The 21,555-nt window shown below is 38.6% G+C and overlaps 1 long non-coding RNA gene and 1 other non-coding gene across 2 annotated transcripts; one reads left to right on the top strand and one right to left on the bottom strand.

The window, feature by feature from the left end:
• The first annotated feature begins 9,194 nt into the window (after positions 1-9,194).
• Positions 9,195-20,670, top strand: LOC126960870 (uncharacterized). Its single transcript, XR_007728135.1, has 3 exons — positions 9,195-9,295; positions 16,655-16,722; positions 19,528-20,670. It is a non-coding gene; the product is annotated as an uncharacterized LOC126960870 (long non-coding RNA).
• Positions 14,092-14,227, bottom strand: LOC126961914 (small nucleolar RNA SNORA70). Its single transcript, XR_007728495.1, has one exon. It is a non-coding gene; the product is annotated as a small nucleolar RNA SNORA70 (small nucleolar RNA).
• Positions 20,671-21,555: the final 885 nt, after the last annotated feature.

The following is a 21,555-nucleotide window of genomic DNA, read 5'->3' as shown; positions in this document are numbered from 1 at the left end:
TCATGCCATCACACTCCAGCCTTGGCCACAGAGAGAGACTCAGAGACAGAGAGAGAGAGAGAGAGAGAAGGGAGGGAGGGAGGGAGAGAAGGAAGGAAGGAAGGAAGGAAGGAAGGAAGGAAGGAAGGAAGGAAGGAAGGAAGGAAGGAAGGAAGGAAGGAAAGAAAGAAGGAAAGAAACAAAGTAGAATAGCTGGTGTTGGGTTCATGGATACCCGTTAAGTTAGAAAGATGAGAGAGGATACATCAGCTATAATTATGTGAGCATAAGCAATCAATAAATGTGAAGTTTTTGGCTTATTTAGGTGTCCACATGTTATTATTAACTAATATTTAAAACAAGTCACAAGAAATAATAATGTATTACTTAGTAAACCATAGTGAAGTCTATTTTGTTTCAGGAATTAATAACTTCAGGAAAGTACAAGGACAAACTCCTTAAAGTCAAATTTTTCCTTTTAAGAGACAACTTTAGAAAACTAACTCAGCTGAAATGATTTTCTTTAGCAATTTTCAAGATTTTAAACATCCTGCCAGCAAGTTTAGAAACCAGGCAGATGAATCAGAGCTAACAGTATAGGCCTTGGGGTAAGGAAAACCATAATTCCAAATTTACTTTGCCAATTCTTAGCTCTGATACCTGGGTGGAGTTGTTCAATTTCTCCATGTCTTAGTGTTCTTCTTTTAAAAATGGGCATTGTCCAGTGTCATTTTAATAATTTAGTCAACTGGGATATAGCACCTGAAGGAATGTGCCTTACCAAATTGCAGTTGCTTTTATGATTAAAGTGTATTAAATATATACACTTTATTGTATAACAAATCTCTTTTTACTGCATGCTATTTAAAAAATACATTCACTCTAAATGAACCTAAAAGTTGTCTATTTAAGTTTGCATGTGTGTTTTTTCAAATGTGATTTTCAATATTTAAATGAGAAAATCCTAATTCCTTGATAAAGAAGCCAAAAGTAAAGAATACAAGGCTGAGAAACCTCTGGTGTTTGGAATATTATTCTAATGAGACAAAGAATTCTTATCCACTCCCATCAGATCTTCTTCTTCATGGGAGAACTTACCAGTTAATAAATTAAAAACTGTGTGTTTGCTGTTAGCACTAGCTGGTATCAGGTAAGACATCTGGGCACCTTTACCTAAGTGTTTCCTCAATGCATTAAGCTCTTTCCTTGGTGGGGAACATGTAAGCCATTCCTCACAAGGGTAAAAGTTTAAAAAGGGAGCAAACACTTGCTCACAAGAATGTTTATCAAGGTTTTTATTTGTATTTAATAGGGAAATACTATAAACTATAAATAATGCTGAATGTATTGTCATAAATTCACTTTGTAAGAAATCTACCAAAACTATTTAGAAGTAACTGACATTTTTACAAACTCATATTTACAATGAAATACCATTAAAATAAATATGTAGTTACATGTTTGAAATTTTCTGGAGTCTCTGTCAAAATGCTGAGTGGTTTTTTGGGTCATGTAGTTATGTATTTCTGTTATCTAGTTATTCACCCTAAAATGTATTTTTCTATCATTAAGACTGTATTATTACTAATAAAAACATGAGAAAAGTTATATTTATATATTGTATTTATGAAGTTTCTCGTTTTCTGAACACTCTGAGATTGAAAACTTGCTCGTGTAGGAAAGAAACACTTTATTTTTGTCCAATAAAACATTTATAAAGTTTCTCTTCTTCACGAAGTCTCTTCTGGTCACGTATAAACTTGGTCTCAATGACACGGATACTAAATGCCGCTCTTGTTACAATCATCATCTTTCATGAAATTCCTCTCTGGTGTGAGTTCTTTGAATTGAAGGTATGAGCTCAAATGGAACCTTTTATCCCACTTATCATATTAATAAGCTTTATTTCCTCCATAGGATCACAGATCCTTACCTAATTCTCATCTTTAAATGTGTTTTCTCTGTATGAAGCATTTATACAATGTATTTCCCAAGCTTTCCTTCATGCATCTGTGGGTGATACATTTTAATTTTCCATAGTGAATTGCATTCTTGTTCCTAGGCCCAGGAGGCTGCTGTCCTGCTGTGCATTTCAGCCGTCCATTAAGACTAACACGGCCACCTGTGTAGCACGGCGCTATCTGCTCTTCAGGTGAAGCAAAAGTGTCCACCTAAGAATGCTTCTGTGCATTCCTTCCTTCAAACATTTTCTAGTTAACAAATGGACACCTCGCTTTCAACCATTCCTTGAGTAGTCTTTATTCCCAAAGACATAAAACTTACAAATACTTAAGATTTTCAATTCCTGGAGTCTCTTTTGTGAAGGCACATCCCATTCCTCTAATTTCTGAAAACATAAAAAGAGAGCAGTTTCCTTCTGGAGAGCTGGTGCGTCTTACTTGTATTGATTGTTGGAGAAGCATTGTTGAGGTGTCAATATGTGGTTCTGTCTCTCAGACGTCTTTGGCTTTAAGAGGCATAAGTGGTCATTGTTAGGCATTCTGGACTACAATATAGATCAATGTGTTTCAAGCAGTTAAATCATGGACCCAAGTGATTTGATTTTCAAGGTAGTTTTCATTCAATTTTTATAATGGCCCCAAATCACTATAGTTTTTTTATTGAAACCTTGTTCTACCCTTCTTTCTGAGAACTCTACATTTCTCCATTCTTGCTCAGTAAAGTGGCTGGTGTGATCTGTACATTTTACTAATATTTGGGTGAAGGTCACAGTCCACAGCAGCATGAACTCTTGTAGGGGAAAAGAACCAACAATTCATTAGTCTTTGAGTGTGTGTGTGTGTGTGTGTGTGTGTGTGTGTGTGTATGAAAACACTCTACTAGCATCTTCCTCCAAAACTGACAATATACAAAGCCAAATAAAAAGAAAAAAACAAAAACTATGTCTCACCCCTAATTTATTCTGAGGTGTGTATACTGCATACCATTAAGCATTTTCTAATTAATCACCATAATTATAATTGAAGGCAAAACGCATGTTTAGTGAGTATTTGATGACACTTTTATAAAATATTTTATACGACAATAAGTAGAAATAAAAATGTGGGTGACAAGTTCTATATAACTTGTATCTAATCATAATGAAGTATATTATATAGAGTCCAAAATATCTTCTAAAGGCATTTGATTCTTCATCCATTTTGGAATGCATTGTTTATCAGAATATTCTAATAAAATTTAAAATACACAAATGTGTCTTTTTCTTCCATAAATGTGCTATAAATTTGCCTATAAAGCGGAAAAAAGAAATAAAAAGAGGGCTGGGTGTGGTGACTCAGACCTGTAATCCCAGCACTTTGGGAGGCTGAGGCAGGCAGATCCTGAGGTCAGGTGATTGAGATCATCCTGGCCAACATGGTGAAACCCCGACTCTACTAAAATACAAAAAATTAGCTGGGTGTGATGGCACGCACTTGTGGTCCAAGCTACTTGGGAGGCTGAAGCAGGGGAATTGCTTTTACCAGGAGGCAGAGGCTGCAGTGAGCCGAGACCATACCACTGCATTCCAGCCTGGTGATAGAGTGAGATTGTCACAAATAAAAAAAAAGAAATACAAACAGAGTCACATTGTATACTTAGTAGATATTGTATAGTGCTCCACTATTTTCTAAATTGATATTTTCATAAGCTGTTTGTCTTTACTCCATTAAGCAGCGTATCTATGATTGGTTATATTTTTAAATAGATAATTTACCCCATGCTGTTGTACTGTCAACTAGGATATGATGTGATAAAAACATCATTAAATGGTTAATGCTAAGACCAAAAGGATACCTCTGTTGTTATGGCAGGAAAGTCCATTTTGACACAACATACCAGGTAGCCGATCAGAATTGATTTGCCTCAGGAGGTGTTATCTAGTCAAAGAATAAACAGTGAATTAGGTGTGGACCTCACATTCTAGTCTTTTCTCATAACTAATCAGTCATGAGACATTGCCAAAGTTGCTATCTTGCAAGATCTTGGTTTCCTTCTCTGTACAATGAGTAGCTCGAAATGTTTTCATTCTAACGTCTCTTTAGTCATAGTGTCCAAATCACAAAAGAATCTTCAATGTCTAGAACAATGCCTAATTGAATGTATTTAATTCAATAAAAAAGTATTGAATTTAGTGTTAAATGCAGAGAAAGACACCAAGAGCTAAAGATAAAATTGTGGGCAAAAGCAGCAAACATTGCCCTAGAATGTGTCTTGTTTAAATTAGGTGGAGTTGGTCAGATATTCCAGCCTAAACATTCTATGAATCCAAATAACCATAATTCATATCCATCTAAAATTTTGCCTTGGAAATTTTATATAATGACAAGTAAAATATGATCATAAACCATAATTTTCTCCGTTTAAATTTTCACTTGCAGATACGTGGGAGATTGCATATTTTCTTTTGTAAAGCTATTTATAGTTCTTGCTACTCCCTCAACCCCCTCGAATATCTTAATTTTCAATTGCATTACTATATCTTGTTTCACATGTATATTAAAAGGCAAAGTTCAGCTCTGTTTTATAAAGGTCAGTCAAATCCCTCTACTAATTTTCTTAAACATGAAGTTTGTTGAAGTTTCTTTTACAAGAATTGGTTGTATGTTTAAAGTAATAAAAAGTGCTGTTTTCATATACAAATAAGAGAATCTTGAGGTTAGTCTTTAGGTTTAAAATCAGAAAGATTATGAAACTTGGTCCTGACTTCCCTTTTCATACAGTATTATCAATGACACAATGGGCTTGTTTGGTCTTAGATAAGATTTGTGAAAGGGAAAGGAAATGGACTAATATGTATTAAATGTGCACGGTTAAAGCTGACATCCTCCGCAGTCTAAACAAAAGAAGTTGCCAAACAGATCTTACTGATAAGGATTTTCTTAAGACCACTAATTTTTAATCCCTTTGTAACACATAAAGAACGATTACTATGGTGTAGCAAACAATTCCAGAATGGTTTTTATAGCTAGAGATCAGTATTGGTATCTTTACAATGGTCAGCTCAGGAATGAGTAATGGGTTATAATAGAGCCTTTTTAGGGACATTACACTGTTGCTCACTCACACATTTGATGATTCTATCCCATGTTACATAATAAGGGTGAAATATTAAATTACAATTATTCATAGATACATGATATATATAGTTCCATCACATAGTTAAAAAATTAAAATAACATCTAAAGACCTTGCAGTTTGCACAAGCTCGGTTTTGCTGTATTGTGATTTTCTTGGGTTACAATATCTAAAACCATTGTTAATTTCAGAGAAGCGAGAATCATATAATCTAGCTATCTACCCAAATATCAACAGTCTAGAAAGTATCTGAGAAACATAATAACATTTAACCTTTGAGATATGTGATGGTCATCCCAGTATACAGAAAACTATGTCTGAAAGAATTTTAATTTAGAGATGGCCTTACAATCATTAACTTTCTCCTTCTGCCACTGAAAAGAAAAATCTCAAAAGATCCTATTGTTCCTCCACCCAAAGATTCACTTGCTATTATAGAGTGTTAGTACAGAAATAGGAATAAAAAGCAGCTCCATGCCTTTCAATTTTTAATTTTCAACTAAGGATCATTGTAATTATACATTTGATAGTCTTTCAAATTTTCCTTAGGAATACTTTGTTTTTGCTTTTCTTTTATATGCAAATGTTTCTCCCACTAGATTGCAATCTTCTTGAGGGCGGAAAGTCGCTGTTTCTAATCCATCATTTTATCATCCATTGCTCTTAGAAGTGCTGTCCCTCAACTTTGCCATGGCAGTTTTTGTTGTTGTTGTTGTTGTGTTGTTGTTTACAGACGAGGTCTTTCTCTGTGCCCAGGATGGAGTGCAGTGGTGCAATTATAACTCCTGGGCTCAAGTGATACCCTCTTCTCATCCTCCCGAGTACTGAGGACTGCAGGTGTGCACCTGGATATTTTATTTTTATTTCTTTTTAAAAATTTTTTTATTTTGTTCTCTCTCTCAGCATAACCATTTTATTTATTTATTTTTATTCTGTAGAGAAGAATTTTATTCTGTAGAGAGAATTTTATTCTGTAGAGAAGACCGGCCTATGTTGCCAGGCCGGTCTCTAACTTCTGGCCTTGGTGACTCTCCTGCCTGGGCTGCTCAAAGCATTGGAAGTACAGGCATGAGCCACTGCACCTGGCCCTCATGCTGATTTCTTGATAACTGAATTCAGTTTATCCCTGGAAAAGCCAATTCCATCAAAGACTGGAAATGTATTTGTGTTATCTGAGTGGAATTTAGCCAGTTATGGTTGATAATTTTCCAAGTATTTAGTTAAATTCAAGATTCAATTTTAGTAAGCTGATGATTCTTTCTGTCCGCCTTCTCTTCCTCCATGTAGTGTCTATGATCTCACTTTCATGAGGAGGACTTTGGTGTTCATTTCCGTATCCTGGCCTGGTCCTGGGTACCTGTCCTTGGTCTGTCTAGTGGTGCTTCCTGGGCCCCGCTGAGGTGTGTTTTCCCGCGGGTTCCCTCACACCTCACTGACTCACTGCTGATGGTTCCACGAGTGGAGCAGCTGGTGGTCCGTTCCCTCCCACAAGTTCAATGTGTAGAGCCAGGCCCACGGGCACTGCTTCCTCCCCTACTCCCTGTGATGTGGTCTTCTCTCCCTTCTCCCTGGGTTACTCAGCTTATACTCTTGGATATGGAGTCTCCTGAGTCTCTATGGCAACAATTCCCTAGCAATATGCTAATTCTCACTTCTTAGCCATCTTCTGTGTCTCCTATGAGGGCCATGGGACCTTTAATTGTCCTATTTCGTGCGTGCTGGAGAGACAGAGAAGGAACAGGGAGTCGAGTGTGTGCTGGGCACCTGCAGGTCCTCTGTAAACATCACGTCGTCATTTTTACTCTACTGTGTGGTGGCCTCCTCAGAATTCCAAACAGAAAGTGGACGGAAGTTTCCTGACATTGAATCCATAGAACTTAAATGCAGTTTCTAAACCCCTGAAACCCACCAGCACTTTTCTATCAAGAGCAAGCCATGGGAGGTAGGGCCCACTGCAGCCCTATGCTTTCTCGACGGTTTCTCTGAATTTTCACTCCTTTCCACCCACAGTCTCAGGTCCAAGAAAAAGGCTTTTATGGCACTCTTGTATCACATGAGAAAACTGTTGTTGTTGGTTTTTTTTTTTTCATACTTTTCATCTTACTAATGTTGTCAATTATAGTAAAAATTATATGGTAAGTTCACCAGACCTCTCTCTTGGTATTTAAAATCTAGCACCGAGCGTTCTTTTCTCACAAGTTTTATAGGATGGTGGACCTTCTTCAGAGTGTTTGAAAAGTCCTTTTTTAAAGTTAAAGCTGAAATGTGACTTCTTTGCTCTTGGCAGGGTTATACCCTTCCCAAGAACCAGTGAGGAGTAGCAACATTTATACTTTGTGAATACCACTCATATAGCCTTAGTTTTTCCAGAAACAAAAATTCAAGAAAAAGTTATGTTCACAAATTCTGATCTGCTTCTTTCATTAACGACATTTATTAATTAAACAGTAAATGTTTCTCAAGAGCCTATTATATACCAGGCCGTTCTAAATTCCGAGCTATGATACAGGACAAAAGACACAAAATATATAAAAAGACACTTAAAAAATTACACAACAAAAACATACACAAAGCCAATAAGCCTCAAAGATTTTAAGCAACTAAGAGTTTACGTACTAAGGCAAACGAATCTTCATCTTGTAGTCAATAAAAATTGGAACCCTGCACTATAAAATTCTGTGATTTCATAGAATTATACAAATGTGACCGAAAGACGTTTCACATTCAAATAATATGCTAGTTGTTGCCAAGTTTATTGTACCATCTCTGCCCATCTTTATCTGCCAAGATCTTATAGGAGATTTGTGCTTAACTCTCAGTTGCCAACACCTTGCTTCATTTTCACTACAGCAATAGTGGTAGAATCTTCCTCTTTATGTATGATATTTCCTAGTTAGACTGAATTTTGTATAAAAGTTTCACGAGAAAATCAGAGTGTCGTTGTCTTCATATATTTTGTGTATATTGCTAATATAGATCTTTTGGGCAATTCATTTTTTTAAATCTTCTTTACCAAACTGCCAGAATGAACAATTATTTGTTAATAATAAATAACTATATTTAATATTTAAGTGCTATATTTAAGCATTAAGTGCTGCCCCAAGTCTATTGTTGTGAATTATTTCTTAATTTATAGCATGACTCTCAAATTTTTAAGTTATCATCCTCAGAAAATACGCAGCAAGAAAATATAAAACACAATGAGATGCAGTTTCAGAAAAGGTTACTTTTTTGTCATTACTGGACAGCGATAAAAGGTTGGGTAAAACTTAGTTTTATTTCAAAATTAGAAGAATGTGTTTTTCTATTACAAAGCTTTTTTACCAGTGGCAAATCCCACAGATCTGCAGCAAACTCCATCTGATCCTTGCCTCCTCGGAGGAAAGAATTCAGCTGAGCGGCAGAAGTAAGTTTAAGGCAGGGGAAGGCTGCAGGAGCAGGACTGAGAGTTTGTTAAAAAGTTGTGCACATGTACCCTAGAACATAAAGTATAAAAAAAAAAAAAAAAAAAAAAAAAAGGTTTCAGACCAGGAACGAAAGGAAGTAAAGTACACTTGGAAGAGGGCCCAGCGGGTGACTTCAGAGATCCAAGTGCCCTATTTCATCCTTGCCTTGGGGTTTTACACATCGGTGTGATTCTGGAGTTTGCAGTTCTACTCCCTTGATTGTTCCCTTCGGGTGAGCTGTCTGCATGGGCAGAGGCCTGTCAGCACTTGGGAAGGGCCACATGCTCAGTGTGTTTATTGAAGTTGTGCGCATGCTCACTTAAGGCATTTTTTTTTTTTTAAATGTCTTAAAAAAAAAGAAAACTAGGATACATGTGCACAATGTGCAGGTTTGTTACATAGATATGCATGTGTCGCGGTGCTTGGTTACCTGGGCACGCGGGTGCCGCGGTGCTTGGTTACCTGGGCACGCGGGTGCCGCGGTGCTTCGTCAGGTAGGCACCCGGGTGCCGCGGTGCTTCCTTACGTAGGCACCCGGGCGCCGCGGTGCTTCCTTACGTAGGCACGCGGGTGCCGCGGTGCTTCGTTACGTACGTACCCGGGTGCCGCGGTGCTTCGTTGCGTAGGCACGCGGGCGCCGCGGTGCTTCCTTACGTACGTACGCGGGCGCCGCGGTGCTTCCTTACGTACGTACGCGGGCGCCGCGTTCTTGGCAGGGGCATCCTGGTAAGCAGGCGGGTGCCGCGGTGCTTCGTTATGTAGGCAGGCGGGTGCCGCGGTGCTTCGTTACGTAGGTACGTGGGTGTGCGTGTGCCATGGTGGTTTGCTACACCTATTGACCCGTCCTCTAAGTTCCTTCCCCTCACCCCTGACCCCTCAGCAGGGCCTGGTGTGTGTTGTTCCTACTTCAGGCGTTTTCCATTACCGGTTGACCATTCCTAGAGGAAGGTCATATACCAGTTAAACTGTGCTATTTTGTTTCGTGGTGCCATGTTGGAGCGCAGTCATCCAACTCCTGAGATCTTATGGGAAGCTGCTGATCACCAGCGTCAGGTATTTTCTGTCTGTTGGGAGACTGTCTTTCCCTGGCGCTGGCTGCAACCAATTATTATGTTACAGAGATAGTTTAATAACCACCTGACCATCACCTGATGGTCACCTGACACTCCTGAGGGTCATCTCTCCTGCTTTACTCATGTCTGCATAACTGCCTACTCTAACAGCGTCTAAGAACGAGGAAACATGAGCTAAAATCTTGTCATTTTTCTTTGATTCATATTGTTTATTATGTATCTAAATAATAATCTGCGTTTCCCAGGGAGTTATACAAATCCTGAATTCTACAACAGAATAAATATTATTTCTACATATTCCAAAGCTCTTATTAAACCATACACTCCATGTCTGAACAACTCTCTTAATATCTGAGTGTCTGTCTAATCTTTCTATTTACTGGTGAATGGAACTTGTCTGGTATTATCCCAGTAATTCCTCTGTGTACTTTATCAACCCTTTGTGGTGCAACATGACAAGCAAAGGGAGAGTTGCTAATATTAAAGAGAGGGAAAAAAAAAAAAAAAGGTCAGGTGCAGAGGCTCATGCGTGTAATCCCAGCACTTTGGAAGACCTAGGTGGGTGGATCATCTGAGGTAGGAGTTTGAGACCAGCATGATCAACATGGAGAAACCCCTTCTCTACTAAAAATGCAAAAACTACCTGGGCGTGGTGGCATGTGCTTGTAATCCCAGCTACTTGGGAGGCTGAGGCAGGAGAATCACTTGAATTTGGGAGGTGGAGGTTGCAGTGAGCCGAGATTGTGCCATTGCACTCCAGCCTGGGCAACAAGAGTGAAACTCCATCTCAAAAAAATAAGCAAAACCCAGAAGCAATGAGTCTCAGATTTCCCTTATAGAAATTCTGTATTATTATGTATAATTTTTATTAAGCATATGTAGATCAGTGATGTGTCAGGAATCTCAATGAATCTTAATTATCTTAGTAGAAAACAATAGCCACTCAGTAGCTGCTTATGCTGTCACTTCTAAAGGTAGATTCTTTGGAAACTGTTGTTGAATGTGATAGAGCAACCCTGAACTGCATTAAAAAGAAAGAAAATGGCTGCTCTCATTAAAAGCAAAACCTCAGTGCTCACCTTTGCAAATAAAAGCACTAGATTCAACCAGTTCAGACATTGCAAGAGGCCAGTGTACATCTTCCTTTAGCTGGGTTAAGTTTCATGAGTCAAGACAACAATTTTACTTAGGAAGTCTTTTCTTAACATCGGCTCTAGGGAAGGTATCATTTGCATAAATGTTCTTCGTGGCATATATTAAAATTGTCCATAAGGACAATTTGCTACCCTGCAGATATAAAACATTGAAAGCTGTTGTTTTTCACCTAATTCTTTAGCTTTAAAGAGATTTATGCTTCTTAAAATAAGGACATACGTATGTCATATATATAAAACTGTTGACACAAATTATTTCTGAATGTTAATGGTGAGTGTGTATTTCTGATTCTTGCCACCTCCATTATTTTCTAAAATTGCAATTGGAAGCAACTCCCTTATTTTTCATTTTTTGTATGGCTAAAACTGAGTGAAATTCAATTATCACAAAAATAGTGTGTTTTGATTTTGTGTGTCCTGGTACTTTTGAAATTTGGAGTGTGGCCCTATCACTCCCAAGCCATTGTGTTGTCTAAATCGATTGTCTTGGTAGGCGCACACAATGGCGAAATGTTTTCATGAATGTATAATGAGCCACATGCCCCATCTGAGCACTCAGAAACAGGGGAAGAGAATTAAAGTTAGGTTAGTGCTCATCTCTTGCCAGACTTTCTCTCCTCCATTTTGTTTGGCTTCCTTTGAGATTCAGTGACAGAGAGGAGATATATCACCTGCTGCCAGAGAGAACAGGCCCCTCACCACCTTCCTGAGTTTACATAATGTTTAAGAACATGTGTTGTCAAAGAAATATTAAGGAGTCAAATTTCACAATAATTTTAACATATTTCTCTGTTACACTCATGCACATTATTTTTAACTAATGATTGACAGGGGCTTATTATGTGAATAATTGATTTTGGTTTGGCTGCTGCATTTCTGATATTGCCACTGGCTGTTTGTGTGTAGTTTATTCCATAAATTGTGTAGTGATACAGACCTTTGAAAGGAATGGACTGTGCTGTCTTTACATGTTCAAATCAAAATTTTTATACTTATGAATTTAAGTTTGATATTTTGCAAAATTGACCTTGCTAAGTCCTTCTCAAATAAGTTTCTTTTTTTGTTTTTGTTTTTTTCTTGAATATATTTCATTCATTTCAGAGCTGGGGAAAATGACCTCTGAAAATTTAGAAGACTGGATGTCACTGACTACGAAATGATGATCACTTTTGAATTAATAAAAATTCATCAGTAATAATGTGTGGATTACAATGTTATTGGTAGAAATAATTTTTATGGTGTTGAAGAAAGATTAACCGATTCAGAGTTGGTACGTGATCTGTGCTACAATTTCCGTGGAAATGTATGTCTCTTTCTACAAAGACATGATTGTACATCAGTGGCACAAATGAGAAAGTGCTAATAACATTTTGGCCCCGACTACCAAGTGTGCATCTCTTGTCTTAGTTTTGCTTGTTACATGTGGCTATAGAATTCTGAAATTTGGCGAATTGATGGAAATAAACTCAAAGTACCTTATACTGTTTCCTAGAACATTTACAAAGAATACTAAACATCTTATTGAGAATGCAACATTTCTTCCAAATGGTCAGGAAGAAGACAAAATTATTTATTCAGCAAATATTCATTAATAGCCTATGCTATGGGCAATGGATACAGAAATAAAAATAGGACATGATCCCTGCCTGCAGAAGCCTTCAAGCCCTGTCATGGAGATAGACACAACAGGAGATAATAAAATAGGCTAAGGATTTGTTAGAAGGATGCAGTCATGAGAGCAGAGAAAAGAAGAGAATCCAATTCAGGACAAGGAATAGAGGCTACAGAGAAATTTTCTGAAAGTGATGCCAGAGCAAAGTCCTTACAGAAAGGAAGAGTAGGTGTTGTGTAGATCAAAATCAGGGGGGTTAGCATTTTAATAACGGGTCAGCTTACTCAAAGTCCTGTGGTAGGGCACTCCACAGTCTATGCAGGAAATGTAAGTGGGAAAGTCCTTTACAGATGGAGTCAGGAGCAGCCACCAGGTCACTGAGGTCCTGTGGTATCCTGCTAAGGCAGTGGTTCTTAAACCAAAAAAAAAGTCTGGTTTTATTTTTATTTAACTTTGATGGTGAGATGGTTAGATGCATACTTTAGGTAGCTTTCTAGTGGTTAAGTGGGAAGCAAGACTCAAACTCTTTCTGTAGGTACTGCTCTGGAGAACCCCAAACAAAGATGAGGGCCTGAAATTGGGCACTACCTGAGAGCCAGGTGTGTTCAGCCCAGAGGCTCCATCTTCCCTTTTCTTTGTCACCACGTGTGCAGTAAAGAAACAGGCAACATGGCGCCAGATTTCTGCATAAAAGATTAGAAAGGGGGTGGCCAGATTTTTGCATGTTAGGCAAATGGCACACCTGGTCTGACCGATCTTTTGTGCCCTATGTAAAAAGAACCTCCACCTCCTGAAGCTCATCTATAAAACCTCCTGTACTTCATCGTGGAAGCAGCAACCCATTTTCTCTGGGACCCCTCTCTGTGCAGAGAGTTCTTCTCTTTCTTTCACCTATTAAACTTCTGCTCCTAACTTCACTGTGGTGGTCTGAGTCATAGCTTTCTGTGGCTGTGAGGGAATGAGTCTCAGGTATTACCCTAGACAATGAAGCCACTTCAGTATGCCTCATTCTCTTTTATCATTTTATTTGTTGTTACCTCTTCTATTCTTAAGAAAACACAATCCTCATAGATGTCTTCATGAGATGAACAGTTTCCCCAGTTTTGAAGAGGTTGTCCTTTCAACATTGTATGTTCTTGGCACATTTGTCGAAACTCAATTGCCTATAAATACATGGGTTTATTTCTGGGCTTTCTGTCCTGTTCCTTTGGTCAACGTGTTGTTATGTGAGTACCATGCTGTTTTGGTTATAAGTGCTTTGTAATATATCTTGAAGTCAGTCTGATGCTTCTTTTTATTTTTTATTTTTTTTTTATTTTATTTTATTTTTTTGACAGGAGGTAGAATTTATTGGTGAGTGTTAAGAAGGGGCAACACAGTGGAAGACCTTATGAGTACAGGGCCCACCACTTGTCCAGAGGGCCATGACTGGAGCTGTACTTGACCCCACAGCCATCTGGGATAAGCCACTCCTCAGCCACCATGTCTTCAAATTCATCAGCATTGAACTTGGTGAAGCCCCACTTCTTCGAGATGTGGATCTTCTGGCAGCCAGGGAACTTGAACTTGGCCCTGAATAGGGCCTCAATCACATGCTCCTTGTTCTGCAGCTTGGTGCAAATGGACATGATAACTTGGCCAATGTAAACCCTGGCCACAGTGCCCTGGGCCTTTCCAAAGACACCTCACATGCCTGTTTGGAGTCTACATTGGGGTAGTGTAAGGTCAGAGGCAAGAACATACATCTGAAAGCCTGTCTCCCAAGGTCCCTTAGAGCAACCCATACAAGAAATGAGCTACATACACTACCAAGGAAGTGGCTGTTTACAGCCTTTGCACATTGGGCCCCCATGAGGAAAGGAACTCAGTCAGCTTAATTGGCTGCAGCAGCTTTGTTCTTTTTACTTAAGATTGTTTGTGGCTATTTGGGGTCTTTTGTGGTTTCGTGCAAATTTAAGAATTTTTTTTCATTTCTGTGAAAAATAACATTAGAATTTTAATAGTGGCTGCATTGAATCTGTAGATCACTTTGGATAGTATGGACGTTTTAACAATATTCTATTAAGCAATAAACACAGCATACCTTTCCATTTATTTGTGTGATTTAAAAAATTTTTTTCATCAGTTTTACAGTTTTCTGTATAAAAGTCTTTTACCACTTCAAATTTATACCTAAACATTTAATTTGTTGTTGCTGTTGTAAACAGGATTCTTTTCTTTATTCCTTTTCCAGATAGCTTTTTATCAGTGTATAAAAATGCTACCAATTTTGTATGTTGATTTTGTATCCTGTGACTTTACTGGATTTATTTATCAATTCTATCAGCTTTTGGTGGAGTCTTTACAGTTTTCTCTATATAAGATCATGTTGTCAGCAAACAGACAATTTCACTTTTTCTTTCCTATTAGGGTGACTTGTATTTATTTCTCTTGTCTATTGCTCCAGCTCAGACTTCCAGAACTCTGTAGAAAAGTACTGAAAGTGGGCATCCTTGTCTTCTCCCTGATCCCAGAGAAAAGCTTTCAACTTGTCACTGTTGAGTATGATGTTAGCTACGGCTTTGTCATTTATGGCTTTTATTGTGTTGAGTTACAATCCCTCTATACTTATTATGTTGAGAGTTTTTATCATGAAAGGGTGTTAAATTTTGTCAAATGCTTTTTCTCTTTCCTACTTCTATCACAGTGATAGATCTCAAATTCTGGCTTCTGGCTTAGCATTTATAGGTAAGTAGGCAGTAAAGATAATTATCATAGTACTTAAAGTCAAGAAAGAAACAATTTTGACTGAATATCAAGATATAGTGTGTTTGTGTGTGTGTGCGCATGTGTTATGGGTGTTTGTTTGTTGAGTTAGCTGCGAAAATGCTCCATCTGTCCACTTTCAAATAGCAATCTGTCAGATTGCATACTCCAAAGAAGGACACAGCAACAGCTCTTATCTTGCATGCTATTTTGCAGTGTGATATTGCCACTCTGCTTTCTGAATCTGGGAAAATCCTGTGATCAATGGAAATACGGTAGAAGTGACACTGTCCAAATCCAGGAGTAATCCTTTAGAGAAATTGGAGGCTTCTTCATGTTCCTGCCTCACACACACACTTCTTCTGTTGTTTTCTCTTAAATTCAGCAATGGTGCTATGAGAAGCCCATACATCAAAGAAAAGACAAGTGTAAGCACTTGGATCATAGCCCCAGAGGACTCTCAGTCGATAGAAAACATTGACTGGCATCCATGTTGGTGAAACAGCCTTGGACATGCAGCCTTTCCCAGATGATACGGGTCCAACCACTTCTGACTGCAAATGCATGAGCAACCTTAAGGAAGGACTGCCTCATTCATTCCCACCTACCCACTCAACTATGAGAGATGATAAGTCATCGTCTTAAGTCACCAAGTTTTGGCATCATTTGTTCAACAACAATAAACCAGAACACCCACTGAAAAGGCCATCTGACATTTTTGGAACATTTTCCCTAAATTTGGATAGATCTCCACGTTCTAAATAGTGCCTTTTCAAAGTAGACTCTAGAAATATACATTTCTCAGTTTGCTTGTGGTTAGTGTACAGGCTTGTGAAAGATTCTTATGCACCTCCAGACCCCACACAGAGGTGAGCAACTTTAGGACAAAGGCTCTGTGTGGAGAATCCACTCCGTTCTAAGAGTGGCAGCTGGGGACATGAGGAAGATTTCAAAGAAGGTTCCTAATGCAGTATGTTTGTGGGTTCCTAATGCAGTATGTTTATGGGTTGACAACAGCGTGCAAGTTAAACGCCTCAATGGGATGCAGCAGAAGGCCAGCTTGGGGTATGGCGTGCAGCATTTTCCCTGCAATCTTATCTTTGAATATATTTCTTTGGCCATTCTAATAATTCTGTGATTAACTCAATAACCTTTAATTAACATATCATCTACTTAAATGATGTAGAGTGATTCCATATTTTTTGGAGGTTAAGAAACCTAATTTCTATAGAAAACGTGATGCATGCATGACCCCCAATTTAGGCACCTGAAGTGAGCAAAGGCATGGCAAGAGTTTTTCTGGTCACCTACAGCACAGTCAACAGAAATACTGATGAAAGAGACTTGCAGATTAAGTACAATATAAGGAATAAAGTTAATAAAATTGAATTGTATTAGAGGTTTTAGTTAATGAGTAGATTTTAGCTATTCTTGTTGCATACAAGAAAAGTAACTGTGAGATAATCTGCTTCACTATAGTCGTCATTTAACTTTTGATGATATTCTATGACATTATGTTCTAAACATCAAGCATACACAATAAAGTTTATTTCTTTTTCTTTTAAATAGGAAGATACAGCTTGAGGAGCCAGATGCAGCGGCTCACTCCTGTAATCCCAGCGTTTTGGGAGGCCGAGGTGAGTGGATCACTTGAGCCCAGGAGTTAGAGATGTCTGGGCAACATAGTGTGACCCCAATCTTTACAGGAAATAAAAAAAATGTGCTGACCATGGCACATGCCTGTAGTTGCAGCTACTCAGGAGGCTGAAGTGGGAGTATTGCTTAAGCCTGGGAGGTGGATGCTGCAATGAGCTATGATCACACCACTACACTCCAGCCTGGGTGACAGAGAGAGACCTTGTCTCCAAATACACAAAAAGATACAGCTCCTTACCATGCTTTTGCAACACCTAGACTTCTCCAGTTGGTTCCCAAAATATGCTGTCAAATGGCTAGCTCAGCACAGCTTACCAAGGCATTCCAAGAGCTGCTCGGTGCATGCTTCCTAGACCTGTAGCATCAGAAACAAATTCACCTTGAAATTTGTTAAGAATGCAAATTCTCATGTCTCAGTCTGGACTTCTGACACTCTTGAACTATGTTCCAATAATTTTTGTTTTTCTAAATAAGGCCATCAGGTAATTTTGAAGCATGTGTAAATTAAAGAACCCTATTTTGCAAGGACTTCCTATTGACCTACTGAAAACATGTATTGATTCTGGTATGGTTCACTTCCTCAAAACCCATATTGAAGGAAGTGCAGTGGCATTTCTTCATCTGGATTCTAATAAACTCAGTAATCACATTTTCTCCAAGATCAGTGACGATATTTCAGCAACCTAATTTGCAGATTTCTAACTCCTTATCAAATAAATTAACTAGATGAAGTGTGCTCTCAGCAATTCTTTACTTCCTTTGGGCTCCTCTTTTTTTTTTTTATAACAGTGACTCTACTGTTAGTTTCAGAGGACGTTGGCTCAAAGTATATCTTGGATACTGCTTTTTTATTTTTTATTACTTTTATTTTTTATTTTTCGAGACGAAGTTTTGCTCTTGTTGCCCAGGCTGGAGTGTAATGGTGCCATCTCAGCTCACAGCAACCTCTGCCTCCGAGTTTTAAGCGATTCTCCTGCCTCAGCCTCCCAAGTAGTTGGGATTACAGGCATGCGCCACCATGCCTGGCTAATTTTGTATTTTTAGTATAGATGGGGTTTCTCCATGTTGGTCAGGCTGGTCTCAAACTCCCGACCTCAGATAATGCACCCTCCTCAGCCTCCCAAAGTGCTAGGATTACAGGCATGAGCCAGCGCACTTGACCCAGTTGCTGCTTTTTTAATCTTGGTGAATATTTTAGCTTTCCTTTTATGCTTAATAGTCCATTAATGTTTCTGTTTAATAGCAGAGCCTGCTTATTCATGTTACAACTAATCACAATTTTTATTCTGTAAGGTTTCCTTTTCATCATGGACTGCAGATAAAACAAATTCATATGTTCTTCCTGCACAAAGTTGTATCATCTTTAAATGTTTCCTGATTTTCCAGTCAACATTTCATACGCTCTGCTCCTCCACCCTCAAACTATGCTGATGTCCCAAGGTTCAAACATCTCATAAGTATATAAGGTCCAGTGATGTTCACATTAAACTGTGCCAAAAATTCTTTGTAAACTAAAGAGTTTTACATAAGATGCAGAGCCATCAGTAAGATTCAAGGATTTAATACTGGCAAAAATGCCCTTCTGATTTGAAAAAGGTATTCAGTATGATATATTTAGACATATGATATATTAGACATATATTAAGCCCTCTGCTCCAAAGCACAGCAATTTTAAAAATCTGAATTCAAATGAATCTCTAACAACAAAAATGTCAGGCACTGTGGCTGATGGTGGGGGAGGTCGTTTTGATCACATATGTCTATTACCCCCAGAAAAGCAGCTGTTTGCCTTAGTAAAATAACTGGTGTCCCTAATGTTATTAGTAAGTTATAGTAGATGAACGTGCCCATTCATGTCAGGCAGACTTGGCTTTAAAATCTGGCTTTGTTCCTCCTTACTCCTGTGTGATTTGAGGAGTACACAGCAACTTTTCTGTGCACAAGTTTTGTTCTGTTTAAACTGAAGACTCCTTATGTAAAAACACTATTCAATAGTCATCAAAGGCTGACAAACACAATGCAGCAAACATTCCTCCTCCCTGCCTGTGTAGGAAATTGCTCAGCATCTCTGTTCCAGGGGATACCAGGGTTCAGCCTTTCCTCAAGAATGTGACCATCGCAATTTATTCCACCCATGTCTGCTTACACCAACAATCGATGTTGTCAATGACATCAGACAGCTAGTCCCAGACAGTTTCTGCTGTCTGAATGCTCTTACTTGTGTCTATTATTCTTTCCTGTCTTATCATTAATAACAGGATTGATTATTTATTCCTTAATATGTTTTTAGTTGCAAGACACAGAAGCCCTACTCAGAGAAACTTAAAAAAAATGTTATGGGCCTGAAGATGAAAGCCTTTCTTCTCTCTGTTTGTCTTCTTTGATGTGGACTTATTATGGTGTGTTTTTTTCCATACTGCCCTGAGAAGCCCCCTATGTACATTGTATCAGCTAAGAACTGGAGTAGAAAGGATCATCTTTCCTTTTTTAATGTTTTAAAAAAATTAACTTGTATGAGTACACAGTAGGTATATATATTTATGGGGTACATGAGATATTTGGATACAGGTATACAATTTGTATTAATCCTGTCAGGGTAAAAGGGGCATCCATCACCTCAAGCATTTAGCATTTCTTTGAGTTATGAATGTTCCAATTATACTCTTTTAGTCATTTAAAAATGTACAATAAGTTATTAGTCACTGTAGTCACCTGTTGTGCATTCAAACACTAGAACTTATTTATTCTAACTCTATGTTTGTACCCATTAACCATCCCCTTCATAGTTCAAGTGAAGATACAGGCACGCCTCTTGGTTCAGGATGCCCACATGACCTATGTGTGGTCAACCTCTGTGTCCAGCTTCTGAGACGGACGCTCCCTGGGAGACCTGGAAGGATGTGATCAAACACATGCAAACTACAGGGGCTGAAAGTGAGAAAAGGTGGTTTTCAGAGGAAAATCTTCAGTGTTAACAGACAAAGAGGGAGTGATGGATGAACAGGCAAAACCAGCAGCTGTCCGGTGTACTGTGACTTATAACTTTTACCCGGGCTGATAAATAAATAATGGCTGGAGTCATTATGAGTGACAGCATTCTTGTTCTGCAGACACTATAAATCTGGATAAAATAAGCAATTCTCTGCTGAGATGATAGAAGAATCTATCTTCCCTCACTTCGCCAACACAGTGAGAATAGTGGACTCTGAATTCTTGATTTTTCTGGCTGCATCGTGAAGAGTATTTCCCGAAACCGTCAATGAGGATGTACAGAAACAGTAGGAAAATGTGGGCTAGGGAAATCAACGTAGGATGGTCCTCTTCATCCCAGATATGATCAGTGTTCCTGCTGTGAGAAGTGTCTTCTTCACTAACCTTTTAAAATACGTTCTTCTTAATATTATAGATGATTGAAATTTTTAATGTTTTTTATTATTTAACTCACAAAAAATGTGAATATAATCTCTGGAGGAGAGGGAATTGGCCAAATATTATACTAAGAAGTGTGGCTAATTTATTCTGTAACTTGGCCATGAACAATATATGGGAATAAATGAATAACTCAAATAGAAGACTTTCTTTTGGTCCGGGAAAACAGAAGGAATTTGAGTATTAATCTTCGGTCTGCTGCCGGTTTGCTGCATCAGGAACTATTTTTGATACATGAGAATGATGGAAAAATTGAGAGTTCTCTTGACTTTACCCCCAGTTCCTATAAAAAAGACAATTAAACCACAAAAAGCTATTTAAGAAAATATTTGCTGTCTCATTGCCAGATTAACAATTAAATGTTCCTATCTATTCGTAACGTCAAAGAGAAGATGAATGGAAGCAATAGTGTTGTCAGCCGCAGCCGAATCTGTATCAACTGCATATTAGGACAGTAGCTGCATGTCACCAATACCCCAGCCATGCCATTTTTTTTTTTTTTTTTTTTTTTTTTTTGATATGGAGTCTCGCTCTGTCACCCAGGCTGGAGTGCAGTGATGCTATCTTGGCTCATTGCAACCTCCGGCTCCCAGATTCAAGAGCTTCTCCTGCCTCAACCTTTCGAGTAGCTGGGATTACAGGTGTACACCACCACACCAGATAATTTTTTGTATTTAAGTAGAGATGGGATTTCGCCATATTGGCCAGGCTGGTCTCGAAATCCTGACCTCAAGTCATCTGCCCACCTCTGCCTCCCAAAGCACTGGGATTACAGGCCTGAGCCACTGTGCCCTGCTCCATGCCCCGTTTTTACCCTCACTCTATGTATGCCACTGCACTTTTGGCTTCTCATAGGCCTAAGAGTCTGCTTGATTATGGTCAAGGGAGAGGGATAGGCTCTAGGAGATTAACTTGTATGACCAGATGGCAGTAGTTTTGTCAGCAAACGCAGATAAATGTTATCTAGAAAGATTATCTTCTCTACACACCCTAACAAAAGTCATTTTTAACTATGCTTTGTATACAACGGTCCCTGACATGAAAACTCCAGGTTATTTAACAAGAGGTTACCAAGGTTTACTTGGCTTGACCACTGCAAAGGGCAAATGTAAAAACTTGTTAGAGCGATGAGGTGCTTATGTTTCACCTCTTCAGACAACTTCTTGGACAAGCATCAAGGATGATCTCAAGCCACCTAGGACCATCAAAGAATAATTCTAATCCAGCATTTTGCAGGAATGTACATTCTATTTTATTTATTTTTTGAGACAGGGTCTCACTCTGTCACCCAGGCTGGAGTGCGGTGATGAGATGTCAGTTCACTGCAAACTCTGCCTCCTGGATTCAAGTGATTCCTCTGCCTCAGCCTCCCGAGTAGCTGGGGC

Source organism: Macaca thibetana, chromosome 8, assembly GCF_024542745.1.
Source record: "Macaca thibetana thibetana isolate TM-01 chromosome 8, ASM2454274v1, whole genome shotgun sequence".
In the NCBI taxonomy this organism is placed as follows: Eukaryota; Metazoa; Chordata; class Mammalia; order Primates; family Cercopithecidae; genus Macaca; species Macaca thibetana.
The sequence above is the reverse complement of the archived record's forward strand: the minus strand, read 5'-3'. Positions and strand labels throughout refer to the sequence as shown.